Source organism: Balaenoptera ricei, chromosome 1, assembly GCF_028023285.1.
Source record: "Balaenoptera ricei isolate mBalRic1 chromosome 1, mBalRic1.hap2, whole genome shotgun sequence".
In the NCBI taxonomy this organism is placed as follows: Eukaryota; Metazoa; Chordata; class Mammalia; order Artiodactyla; family Balaenopteridae; genus Balaenoptera; species Balaenoptera ricei.
Genome location: NC_082639.1, coordinates 142,363,688 through 142,377,795, shown reverse-complemented (window position 1 = coordinate 142,377,795; position 14,108 = coordinate 142,363,688). Strand labels below are relative to the sequence as shown.

Below are 14,108 nucleotides of genomic sequence, written 5' to 3'. Positions count from 1 at the left end.
ACTCCTGCCTATATATCCACCTGCCCTCCTGATCTCCCCATTCAGATGGCTCAAAGGCTCCTCAAGTACAACATGGCTGAGGTTGAACTCATGATGTTTGCCCTAAAGTCTTGTTCTCCCTCACTATTTCCTGCCTCAGGGAATGGTACCACCATCCACCACACAAAGCTGGAAGCCTAGGACTTATCCTCAATACTTCCTTCTCAACTCTCACATCCAAGCCATCACTTTCTGTCCATTTTATCCTCTAAACCTCTCAAATCTGCCTACTTCTTTCCATCTCCACTATACACGTCCAAGCCTAAACAAGTGTCATCTTTCACCTGGACTCACTTCAAGTTATCAAGTGAGTCTCCTAATAGGTCTCCCTGTATATACTCTTGACCACCTCAAATAGACTGTCCACCCTATACAACCAGCGTGATCTCTTTGAAATGGAAAATCTGACTATGTCACTCTGCTGCTTAAGTACTTCAGTGACTACCCACTGCTGTAGAATCAACATCAGATCCTTACTGTGGCTGATAAGACTCTGCATGTTCTAACTCCTTTCTACCTCTCCTGCTCATCTCGTGTGTTTCTCCCTCTCACTCTCTGCACCCCAGTCCACTGAGAGGCCTTTGGCATCTCAAAATGCCATGTTCCCTGTAGCCAGGGACCTTCCCCATTCCTGGAATATCCTCTCCCGGCTCCCAAAGTCCCCTCACCTCCTTCGCTCCTGCTCATTCTTCAGGTTTCAGCTCAGTCATCGCTCCCTCAGGATGACTTCCCAGGTCCTCCCTGGATGGCCCCAGACCTCCCATTAAACCCTCTTATAATGTACCATGTTCTCTACTTTAGAGCTTTTTTCACAGTGTCACTTTACATTTCCCTTGCGACAAATTTGTTTCCCGCAAGCGACTTCAAGCTCCATGAAGGCTGCGGCTTTGACTGTTTTGGTTTTGGTCCCTCTCAACACTGTATCCCTTGTGATACTCAATAAGTACTTGCTGACATCTTGAAAATGCGATCCTCACTTTTCAACCCGACTCTAACTAGCTTCTGGCCTCGTTACTTCTCTAAAATTGACCTTGTTAAAGTCAACAACCTTCAAACTGCCAAAACTGTACTCCTGTGGAGTCCTGATGTTCTACTAGCTGTACTGAGGGTTTCCTGCACTAAAATAGACACCTGGCAGTCTTTCCCCAATTCTTAGGGGAAAATATGAGCTGACAGATCATTCTCAATTTAAAGATTTTGTTTCAGAAAGTTTTCTTGATACGTGACACCTACTCTTCTATGTCTGTGGTAGAATCTGGCATAGGATGCTCTCTGATTTAGTTCAAAATTATAATTCATCCATTTTAATATATAAGTATATCATGGTGTTCTCCAAAGAACACCATGATTCCCACGGGTTTCATGACATGAACAAGTGTTTGAGACTTACTGGCCAAATCCAAAGAAAAGTTTTTAGTTTTCTGATTTGTTCTCTTGGTGGTGTCTCGTACAATTTATCATATTGGTTATTCATAGCAACCGGCATTTTTAAAAAATTATTTTTAATATTATTTATTTATTTAAAAATTTTTTTGCTGAGTTGGGTCTTCATTGCTGCACGCGGGCTTTCTCTAGTTGCGGTAAGCAGGGGCTCTAGGTGCGCGGGCTTCAGTAGTTGAGGCACACGGGCTCAGTAGTTGTGGCTCGTGGGCTCTAGAGCGCAGGCTCAGTAGTTGTGGCGCACGGCCTTAGTTGCTCCAAGGCATGTGGGATCTTCCCAGACCAGGGCTCGAACCTGTGTCCCCTGAATTGGCAGGCAGATTCTTAACCACTGCGCCACCAGGTAAGTCCCTAGCAACCAGCATTTATTGAGAAAATATTATGTTTTCCCATTGCCCTTTGCCCCTATTTTTACTATAGCATTTATCACCTTCTTCTGTGATCTCTTTCATGTACTGCAAGTTCCTGGAGGGTACAGGGACTGTGGCTTTTCCTTCTCTCCCTCTCCCTCTCCCTAGTGAGCCCAGCACGTGGCCCAGGCACATGGATCACGTTTGTTGAATGCAGGAATAAATGCATGAGTGAATAAAAGACCGAATAAAATTGGAAGACAGAACTTAAATCTTCAGCCTCAGTACTCTTCCTCCTATTCTCTGCTGCCTCCCAACTGGAAAACTCAGTGACACAGTGGTTTGATACAACAGAAATGTAGATTTTTACATATGAAAATACCATCCACTGTTATTTTTAAAAGTAAAATGAATCCGATATAAACCTATTATAACTTTACAGGTCTAGTCCTTGTGAGCTTCACTCCTAATATCTAATCCATCATTAAGTCCTGTTGATTTTACCCCCCAAAAAAAAAATCATAGTGACTGCCTACTTAATGGGGAGAGAAAGTTTTATTCTGTATCTAAAAATGCTATGTATTATGTCTGTAGCAGAAGCTGGGTAAATCATGACATTTTACTGATACAAGAATATCTTTAAACACTCCATATTCTATCATAACCCTGTGCCTTTGCCCAAGCTGTTCTCTTAGCCACCTCTGCCCTTTCTCCTGAGCTTGTCTATCAAAATCATACTTAACCTTCAAGGCTCAGTTCAAAAATCAGCTCCTCCAAAAATACCTTCATGATCTACCAGAATTACTGGGGCCAGCCTGATTCACTTTAGCCCCTCTGCATGTGACCGCACGTTGCCTGTACCTCTACTTGGCATTTACTTCTTTAGTCTGTAGAGTCCTGCTGATGTTATGACTGTTCCTCTCCCACACCGCCTTGCAGGCAACTCAAACCCAGGGACCAGGCCTTGCTCATCTTTCTGTCTTTCCAGTGCCTTAAACAATAGGCATTTTCTGAATTGAAGTGTGTTAGGCTGATCATCCACTACTAGTATGTATGTAAATATCATCTGTGTGTGTGTCATAAGGTGACTTTTTAAAAAATAATTGTGGTATGTGGCTTTCCCCCTTCTGGCTAGGTTCTGGCAGCCTTAGCTGAGAGCCCAGTCTAGCTTCTTGCTCTCACCTCTACTGGCAACAGAGCATACAGAAGGAGCAGCTGCCTGTGTGCTCCAGAATTCATTTGGAGAAAAATTCAAGCTATTTTTTTTTTAAGTGGAATGGGAGTCAGAGGTGAGTCCTAGCCAGTGAGCTGCATAGGAGAAGAAAGGTTTGCAGTGAGCAAGCCTCTCAGTTCTCAGGCTGTTTTGTTTCAAACAGCAGACAGACTCCCAGCACAGACCTGGCGTTCAGGGGCCACCCTGCTCATCTTCCTCCTTGGGGGCAGACATCGGGCCTCCCGAGCACATCCTCACAGCCCTCCACACCACTGGTGTCTGGACAACCCCTCCTCCCTCTGTCCCTGGGGAACATCACACTTGCAGTCCACTCAACCCAGCCCTAATGCACACACAGAGACAGAAGTAAGAAAGATGGAAATCCAAACCAAAAGCGCTGACTGCTTTGTCCCTGAACCATGCCTTATACAAACCTATCCAGCCTGCAAAGGTTCCAGCTCAGCCACATGCTGTTATAACCCAAACTGAGCATGCGAGCACCTCTGTGATGCCGCTGTGCCTGTGCTGCAGGTTACTGTGCAGAGATCGGAAAAGTCATTGAAAGGAGAGCATAAAGGCGTCATTGCTTGATGGCAAAGAGCCTGGGTTCTCACATGTACCTGATCAAGTGGTTAAATGAGATAATGTAGGCAGAGTGCTTAGCAGAGTAACGGGAACAGAGAAAGCTCCCAATGAAGGCCTCCTACCTAACAGTGCTGGAGGACCCCTTCTCGTGTGATTAGAAGCAAGTCTTTCTTCCACTGCTTCTGCTATTCAACAGCTGCCCTACATGAAGGAGGGAAGGCAGTGCCTAATACCTGTCCCCATACCCTTCGTGCATCTGCTGGCTTCCAAGCTGCATGAGGGGTGAAAAACTGAACTGGGCATCTGTGCAGATGGGAAGCAGCCAAAGGGGCATCTAGGGACATACTGATTGATGCAGGTGACAACTGCATCAATAACCTACCTTCCTTCCTCCTCTGGGGCAATACAGCCCAAGAGACCCCAGAGCAATTTTCAAACCTTTTCTTTCAAGCGTATTGCCCTTCCTCTCCTTTCTGAGGCCCAAATGCAACACCAGAAATAGACCTTCTTCTGCCCTCTCTGATGCCCAACCACAGTGTTCCTCCTGCCCCCTTACTACTGCTGTCCAGGCATTGACACTTTATTCTGTATAGGGAAACAGTAGGGCGGTAAAAAGAAGGATAGTGTCTATTTCTTCATGTTGTTTTCAAGACTGGAGGATCCTATCTTGCCTACCCAGCTCAGAGAGGCTAAAGACACCCCTCTCCCCAGCTTTCCAAGAAAACTTGCACAGTTAAATTTAAAGGAATTTTAGATGGTTCAGAGCCTATGAGCCCTGTGTGGTCTCACAGCCCTTTGGCTTTTATCCCAAAGGGAACCTCTCAAGCAACCTGAGGGGGAGTATTGCCCCACACTGTTCAGCTGGAGAAGAGCTTGAGGGAATATGTCAGACACAGGGCAAGGAAAGAGGGTTTTTAAAAATAGTTAATGGGGGATAGCTTCAAGATGGCGGAGGAGTAAGACATGGGAGATTACCTTCCTCCCCACAAATACATCAAAAATACATCTACACGTGGAACTGCTCCTATAGAACACCTACTGAACGCTGGCAGAAGACCTCAGACTTCCCAAAAGGCAAGAAACTCCCCACATACCTGGGTAGGGCAAAAGAAAAAAGGAAAAACAGAGACAAAAGAATAGGGATGGGACCTGCACCTCTGGGAGGGAGCTGTGAAGGAGGAAAAGCTTCCACACGCTAGGAAGCCCCTTCACTGGCAGAGACGGGGTGGGGGTGGGGAGAGCTTCAGAGCCACAGAGGAGAGCGCAGCAACAGGGGTGCAGAGGGCAAAGCAGAGAGATTCCTGCACAGAGGATTGGTGCCGACCAGCACTCACCAGCCCGAGAGGGTTGTCTGCTCAGATGCCAGGGCGGGCGGGGGCTGGGAGCTAAGGCTCGGGCTTCGGAGGTCAGATCCCAGGGAGAGGACTGGGGTTGGTGGCGTGAACACAGCCTGAAGGGGGCTAGTGCGCCACAGCTAGCCAGGAGGGAGTCTGGGAAAAAGTCTGGACCTGCCTAAGAGGCAAGAGACCATTGTTTCAGGGTGCATGAGGAGAGGGGATTCAGAGCACCACCTAAATGAACTCCAGAGATGGGCGCAAGCCGCAGCTATCAGCGTGGACCCCAGAGACGGGCATGAGACACTAAGGCTGCAGCCACCAAGAAGCCTGTGTGCAAGCACAGGTCACTATCCACACCTCCCCTCCCAGGAGCCTGTGCAGCCCGCCACTGCCAGGGTCCTGTGATCCAGGGACAAGTTCAAGGGGAGAACACAAGGCACGCCTCAGGCTGTTGCAACGTCACGCCAGCCTCTGCCGCTGCAGGCTCACCCCACATTCCGTACCCCTCCCTACCCCCGGCCTGAGTGAGCCAGAGCCCCCTGATCAGCTGCTACTTTAAGCCCATCCAGTCTGGGCAGGGAACAGATGCCTTCAGGTGACCTACACGCAGAGGCGGGGGCCAAATCCAAAGCTGAACCCCAGGAGCTGTGCGAACAAAGAAGAGAAAGGGAAACCTCTCCATGCAGCCTCAGGAGCAGTGGATTAAATCTCCACAATCAAACTGATGTACCCTGCATCTCTGGAATACCTGAATAGACAAGAAATCATCCCAAAATTGAGGAGGTGGACTTTGGGATCAACTGTAGACTTGGGGTTTGCTTTCTGCATCTAATTTGCTTCTAGTTTTACGTTTATCTTAGTTTACTATTTAGAGCTTATTATCATTGGTAGATTTGTTTATTGACTTGGTTGCTCTCGTCCTTTTTCTTTTATATATATATATATTTTTTTCCCTTTTTCTTCTTTTGTGAGTGTGTATGTGTATGCTTCTTTGTGTGATTTTGTCTGTATAGCTTTGCTTTTACAATTTGTCCTAGGGTTCTGTCTGTCCTTTTTTTTTTAATATACTTTTTAGCGCTTGTTATCACTGGTGGATTTGTTCTTTGGTTTGGTTGCTCTTTCTTTCTTTATTTTTTTTAAATTACTTTTTTATTTTTAATAATTTTTTTTAATTTTTTATTTCAATAACTTTATTTTATTTTTCTTTCTTTTTTCTCCCTTTTCTTCTGAGCTGGGTGACTGACAGAGTCTTGGTGCTCCAGCCGGGTGTCAGGCCTGAGCCTCTGAGGTGGGAAAGCTGAGTTCAGGACATTAGACCACCAGAGACCTCCCGGCCCCATGTAATATCAAATGGCGAAAGTTCTCTCAGAGATCTCCATCTCAACACTAGGACCCAACTCCACTCAACGACCAGCAAGCTACAGTGCTGGACACCCTATGCCAAACAACTAGCAGAACAGGAACACAACCCCACCCATTAGCAGAGAGGCTGCCTAAAATCATAATAAGGTCACAGACACCCCAAAACACACCACCGGACGTGGTCCTGCCCACCAGAAAGACATGATCCAGCCTCATCCACCAGAACACAGGCACCAGTCCCCTCCACCAGGAAGCCTACACAAGCCACTGAACCAACATTACCCACTGGGGGCAGACACCAAAAACAACGGGAACCACGAACCTGCAGCTGGCAGAAAGGAGACTCCAAACACAGTAAGTTACGAAAAATGAGAAGACAGAGAAATACACAGCAGATGAAGGAGCAAAGTAAAAACCCACCAGACCAAACAAATGAAGAGGAAATAGGCAGTCTGCCTGAAAAAGAATTCAGAGTAATGATAGTAAACATGATCGAAAATCTTGGAAATAGAATGGAGAAAATACAAGAAACCTTTAACAAGGAACTAGAAGAACTAAAGAGCAAACAAACAATGATGAACAACACAATAAATGAAATAAAAAATTCTCTAGAAGGAATCAATAGCAGAGTAACTGAGGCAGAAGAACGGATAAATGACCTGGAAGATAAAATAGTGGAAATAACTACTGCAGAGCAGAATAAAGAAAAAAGATTGAAAAGAATTGAGGACAGTCTCAGAGACCTCTGGGACAACATTAAATGCACCAACATTCAAATTATAGGGGTCCCAGAAGAAGAAGAGAAAAAGAAAGGGACTGAGAAAATATTTCAAGAGATTATATGGGAAAATCTCTTAATATGGGAAAGGAAATAGTCAATCAAGTCCAGGAAGCGCAGAGAGTCCCATATAGGATAAATCCAAGGAGAAACACACCAAGACACATATTAATCAAACTATCAAAAATTAAATACAAAGAAAAAATATTAAAAGCAACAACAGAAGAGCAAAAAATAACATACAAGGGAATCCCCATAAGGTTAACAGCTGATCTTTCAGCAGAAACTCTGCAAGCCAGAAGGGAGTGGCAGGACATATTTAAAGTGATGAAAGGGAAAAACCTGCAACCAAGATTACTCTACCCAGCAAGGATCTCATTCAGATTCGACAGAGAAATTAAAACCTTTACAGACAAGCAAAAGTTAAGAGAATTCAGCACCACCAAACCAGCTTTACAACAAATCCTAAAGGAACTTCTCTAGGCAGGAAACAAAAGAGAAGGAAAAGACCTACAATAACAAACCCAAAACAATTAAGAAAATGGTAACAGGAAATCACATATCAATAACTACCTTAAATGTAAATGGATTAAATGCTCCCACCAAAAGACACAGACTGGCTGAATGGATACAAAAACAAGACCCGTATATATGCTGTCTACAAGAAACCCACTTCAGACTTAGGGACACGTACAGACTGAAAGTGAGGGGGTGGAGAAAGATATTCCATGCAATTGGAAATCAAAAGAAAGCTGGAGTAGCAATTCTCATAACAGACAAAATAGACTTTAAAATAAAGACTATTACAAGAGACAAAGAAGGACACTACATAATGATCAAGGGATCAATCCAAGAAGAAGGTATAACAATTGTAAATATTTATGCACCCAACATAGGAGCACCTCAAAACATAAGGCAAATGCTAACAGCCATAAAAGGGGAAATTGACAGTAACATAATCATAGTAGGGGACTTTAACACCCCACTTTCACCAATGGATAGATCAACCAAAATGAAAATAAATAAGGAAACACAAGCTTTAAATGATACATTAAACAAGATGGACTTAATATTTATAGGACATTCCATCCAAAAACAACAGAATACACTTTCTTCTTAAGTGCTCATGGAACATTCTTCAGGATAGATCATATCTTGGGTCACAAATCAAGCCTTGGTATATTTAAGAAAACTGAAATCGTATCAAACATCTTTTCCGACCACAATGCTATGAGACTAGATATCAATTACAGGAAAAAATCTGTAAAAAATACAAACACATGGAGGCTAAACAGTACACTACTAAATAACCAAGAGATCACTGAAGAAATCAAAGAGGAAATCAAAAAATACCTAGAAACAAATGACAATGTAAACACGATGACCCAAAGCCTATGGGATGCAGCAAAAGCAGTTCTAAGAGGGAAGTTTATAGCAATACAATCCTACCTCAAGAAACAAGAAACATCTCAAATAAACAACCTAACCTTACACCCAAAGCAATTAGAGAAAAAAGAACAAAAAAACCCCAAAGTTAGCAGAAGGAAAGAAATCATAAAGGTCAGATCAGAAATAAATGAAAAAGAAATGAAGGAAACCATAGCTAAGATCAATAAAACTAAAAGCTGGTTCTTTGAGAAGATAAACAAAATTGATACACCATTAGCCAGACTCATCAAGAAAAAAAGGGAGAAGACTCTAATCAATAGAATTAGAAATGAAAAAGAAGTAGCAACTGACACTGAAGAAATACAAAGGATCATGAGAGATTACTACAAGCAACTATATGTCAATAAAATGGACAACCTGGAAGAAATGGACAATTTCTTAGAAAAGCACAACTTCCCGAGACTGAACCAGGAAGAAATAGAAAATATAAACAGACCAATCACAAGCACTGAAATTGAAACTGTGATTAAAAGTCTTCCAACAAACAAAAGCCCAGGACCAGATGGCTTCACAGTCGAATTCTATCAAACATTTAGAGCAGAGCTAACACCTATCTTTCTCAAACTCTTCCAAAATATAGCAGAGGGAGGAACACTCCCAAAGTCATTCTACAAGGCCACCATCACCCTGATACCAAAACCAGACAAAGATGTCACAAAAAAAGGAAACTACAGGCCAGTATCACTGATGAACACAGATGCAAAAATCCTCAACAAAATACTAGCAAACAGAATCCAACAGCACATTAAAAGGATCATACACCATGATCAAGTGGGGTTTATCCCAGGAAGGCAAGGATTCTTCAATATATGAAAATCAATCCAAGTGATAAACCATATTAAGAAATTGAAGGAGAAAAACCATATGATCATCTCAATAGATGCACAAAAAGCTTCTGACAAACTTCAACACCCATTTATGATAAAAACTCTCCAGAAAGTAGGCATAGAGGGAACTTACAGTCCTCTCTTAAACAGTCATGTACCACAATGTTCATTGCAGCTCTATTTACAAAAGCCAGGACATGAAAGCAACCTAAGTGTCCACCGACAGATGAATGGATAAAGAAGATGTGGCACATAATGGAATATTACTCTGTCATACAGAGTGAAGTAAGTCAGAAATAGAAAAACAAATACCATATGCTAACACGTATATATGGAATCTAAAAAAAAAAAAAAAGGTCCTGAAGAACCTAGGGGCAGGACAGGAATAAAGACGCAGACGTAAAGAATGGACTTGATAACACAGGGAGGGGGAAGGGTAAGCTGAGACGAAGTGAGAGAGTGGCATGGACATATATACACTACCAAATGTAAAACAGATAGCTAGTGGGAAGCAGCCGCATAGCACGGGGAGATCAGCTCGGTGCTTTGTGTCCACCTAGAGGGGTGGGATAGGGAGGAGGGTGGGAGGGAGATGCAAGAGGGAGGAGCTATGGGGATATATGTTTATGTATAGCTGATTCACTCTGTTATACAGCAGAAACTAACACACCATTGTAAAGCAATTATACTCCAATAAAGATGTTAAGAAATGTACAAAAGAGTTTACAGGTCCACTCTCCCTGGAGGCAACAGGTATTATTAGGTTTTGTGTATATGGTTATGCAAATGCAAGCAAATATCTTGGACCGCTCCTTCTTCCTCCTCTTTTATAGCAGGAAGAGTAGCATATTATAAACACCCTATGCATGTTTTCCACTCAGCCCTATATCTTGAAAACTGTCATATATCAGTTATATAGTAAGCTTCCTAAATCTTTTTTTATGGATGAACAGAACAGTATTCAACTATCTGGAAGTACCACAAGTCCCCCTTTGATGAGCATGTAGGTTGTTCTTTCATAGTTCAAACAATGTTATAATATACACATGTCTTTGTGGCCACATGCAAGAACAATGGCAAATTGGATTCCTAAAAATGAAATCACTGAGTCAGATGGCATGGGCATTTCTAATTTTGATATACTTTTCTAAAATGCTCTCCAAAAGAGTTGTACCAGTTTACTCTCCAACCAGCAATATATGAAACTGCCTATTTTTCCAGAACCTCATCAACAGTTTATCAATCTTTTTGATGTTTACTAACTGAAAGGTAAATAAATACGTCACTGCAGCTTACACTTCACATATTAAAGAAATTAATCCATTGTGTATGAATTAAATGCCTGAGTCTTACTGGGAAAAAAGAGCATCCAGTTTTACTAGGCCAGCACTTTCTCTGAAATCTAATGGGGTCACAAACATCCCTCGGACCTACAAATAACAGTCTTTATTCACAATGTTCTAGATTTTCAGCTACCACATGTGTGTCTATTCTTAGTGGGAGAAGAGTTGTGCTGTGGAAGGAGCAGAGACTTTGGAATCACACAGACCTGGGTTCCAGGCACAGCTTTGCTACTGACTAGCTTTATGATCTTAGCAAATTACTTAACCTTTCCCAAACTCAGTCTCCTCACATGAAATATGGGGATCATAATACTGATTTTGCAAAGCTTTATCTCTGGTACATAGAAGGTACTTAACAAATAGTAGCAGCTTTCATTAGTGTTAATAATCATCAGGCCAGATTCTAAACCTCAGGGCACTTTTCACAATTGACAGGACCTGGAACAGCCCAGCCAGGGCCAAATGGCTCTTTTGTTAAGTGGCCACCCAGAGGATTCCCAACTCCTCCTTGAAGTCACCACACCCCCACACCCTCCTTCCAAAGTTAGCAGGAGAGCTCACTAAAATCCCACCCAAGGCCTCTGGGTGAGGGGTGGGCTGTTTCTGTGCCAGCCTCCGCTGCTGCCAGATGATGTTTGTATTCAGACTAAGGGCACTCTGGTCTAAGCAGAGCTCATTTCCAATTTCAGATGGGCAAGTCAGAGGCAAAACAGAGATCCTTGGGCAAAACATGAAGGACTTGCTCTCATCGGCACCAGAGCCCATCTTTCCTTTCCCAAGCACTATTTTTGATGAGGTCACTAAATGCAGATTTCTAGTTTTGGCAGGAATGCCAGTGGTGCTAGGGCTTCTATCTAGGCATGTAACACTCCCTCCTCCCAAAGAACTTGAGGCTTTTCCCATTTACACATGGTCCTGTCTCATTTCATCCCCCAGGATGGCAGAAATTATGATAGTGAGGGAGGGCGCTGCTGCTGATCGAATGCCCTGGCTGAACCTCAGGAAGCCATATTTCAGTTCCTCCCTGCGTGCCAACACGACCCCCATCTCTATATTCTATATGCGGGTTTGGATCCTCTCAGGCACGGGAGCTGGAACCTCCTGGGAGAGGTCTGAGAAATTATAATTGCTTTCAGAGAATGTTCCTTTGCTCTTTCTTCCCCTTGGTCCACCTCTGCCAGTTTGAAGGAAACGGGCAAGATCTGAACATAATTTCAAGTACTTCATTATTACAGGAAGAAAGTGGCCTTTTCCCCCGCAAGACTCCAGATCTCAGCCCACCGCAGGCAAAGTGAACATGCAGGATCTGAAGTCCCCCATCGTTAGTCCCTCACAAGGTATAAAACGTGGGTCTGCCTCAGACACGGGCGGGCCGGGCAGGGCACAGATACCAGACTGCGTAGACGTCGACCCCTGCCAGTTACACGGCTGCCTCCTCAGAATCGGACCCCTAGGCCTGCCGGTGAGAACCACCCTCCCCGCAACCGGGGTCCTCCAGCCAGGCCGCAAGCGTGACCTGGGGCTAGGGGAGGGTCCGCAGCTGGGCAGACTGGAAAGGACGAGACAAAGTGCCTTAACTGACTGCGGGGCCCCAGTCTGCGGGTTGGCTACATCCCCGCCCCATCAAACTAGTTAGAGCGAACTTCCAGGGCCCCACAATTCCACCAGAGGAAAGCAATGCCCACGTGAGACACAAGAACACGGGTGGTGTAAATAGCCCAGGGCCACTGACAGAGAAGACAGCTCTCCACCCCTGCCCTCCTTCGCTGCCTTCGGAGGCGCAGAGCAGCGAGGAAGCCCCCCTGCAGGCGGTCTCCCGGGCGCCGCGCTGGGCACTCCACCCGCCCATCCCAGCCAGACTCCGAGTGAAGGGGACTCGAGCAGCAGAATGCGGGTTTCACCCCGACACTGCTTTCCGCTCACCTCCCGATCTCTCTACCCCGGCCAAACCCTCCTCCGGGCCGCTGAGCGGAGCTTCGATGTGGCCGGCGCCTCGAGACAAGCCCGCCGCGCCCGCCCGTCAGCGCACGGCCCTGGGGGATGGGGTGCGGGCCGCCCGCCCCGGGGCCTCAGGAGGAAGCGGCCAGCGGCCCAGGTGAGAGTCCGGTTTCTCTGTCCCTGAGGCAGACGGTCAGCCCCCGGCGGTCCTGGACCTGAGAGGCCGACCCGGCGCCGCGAACGCACCTCCGCCCGCCTTATTTTGTAAAACTTCAGGAAAACCACCAGCACACCCAGCCCAGATTGCAAGGCTGGCCCGGGGGCGCCCGCGCGCTCGGATCCACCCCGCCGCACAGTCCGACCGCTCCCACCCACCCCGGGTCAGCAGCCCCGGCCCGGCGCCCCGCTCACTCACTCGCGCCCGGCCAGCCCTTGCAGCCCGCCGTGTCGCGGGCCCGGGCAGCCGCATGGTCCCCGGGAGCTCGCGGGCGCCGAGGCGCAGGAGCCGCGTCCGTGTGGGGTCCCGCCGGGCGGAAGGCGCCGGGGAGCAGGTCGGCAACGCGGGCTGAGGCGGCGGCAGCAGCAGCAGCAGCTGTGCGGCCGGGGGCAGGGACCCGGCAAGGCCCGCCCCGGGGCGGGGACGGCGCGACCCGCGGCCTGGCCTTGAGGCCCAAGACGTTCACCCTCACCCCCTCGGAGCGAACGGCTCGGGGGCCGAGCAGGGGAGGCGAGCGCGGACCCAGAGCCAGCCGGGCACGGCCACGGCCAAGATAGGGGTGGGCAGAGGGCGGCGGCCCCGGGGAGCGCTTACCCGGCTGCAGAGGCGCCCTCGAAAGTACACGCTGGCCCGACACATCCCCACGCGAAGGCAGGCGCCCCGCGAGGTCCTCAGCCCGCCCCTCCCCCGCCCCCGCCGCTCCTTTCCCCTCCCCTCCTCTCCCCTCCCCCTCCTTCTGGGAACCTCGGCGCGGAGCAGCGCCTTACACATTACCTCAGCTGAGCGGCTCAGCTCCGGCGGCGACTCCCGCATTCGGTTCCCACGGGGTCTGCGCGCGTCCTTCCGGGCGCCCCTGGTTGGGGAGGCCCGCGTGAGGCTCCTCCGCCCTCCCCGGCGCTCAGAGGACTGGCTTTGCACCGAGCCGAGAACCTCATCGCCCCTCCAGGTGCCGGGGCTGGGGGCAGGTGCCGAGCGTCCTGATTGGCGCTGGCCCCAGTCCTGGGAGAATGCCCTGCGAGAGAGGCTGCCTGCTCCAGGGCGGAGGGAAGGGATAAAACAGTGCAGGCTGTTGCCTTCCAAAGAGGCTTCCCTTAGCTCCAGTGCCTTTTTGCCTAAAAAATGTAAACTTGGAGTCGAGCGCCCTAGGAACGCTCGCGCGGGGGACTTGGCGTGCTACATACAGACTGGGTCCAGCACGGAAGCTCCCAGGAGAATGAGAGTCTTAAGGAC

At 47.2% G+C, this 14,108-nt stretch overlaps 1 protein-coding gene across 2 annotated transcripts in view; it reads right to left on the bottom strand.

Annotated features, from left to right (window-relative positions):
* LOC132353002 (protein FAM163A) overlaps positions 1-13,754 on the bottom strand; it is a 90,894-nt gene extending 77,140 nt beyond the window's left edge. The window contains exon 1 of one of the 2 annotated variants that reach the window (XM_059903846.1): positions 13,653-13,754. The gene's annotated coding sequence lies outside the window, so the exon portion shown is untranslated. Of the gene's footprint in view, positions 1-13,076; positions 13,136-13,652 lie in introns of those variants that run through there. The other variant, XM_059903855.1, reaches the window with a different exon arrangement.
* Positions 13,755-14,108: the final 354 nt, after the last annotated feature.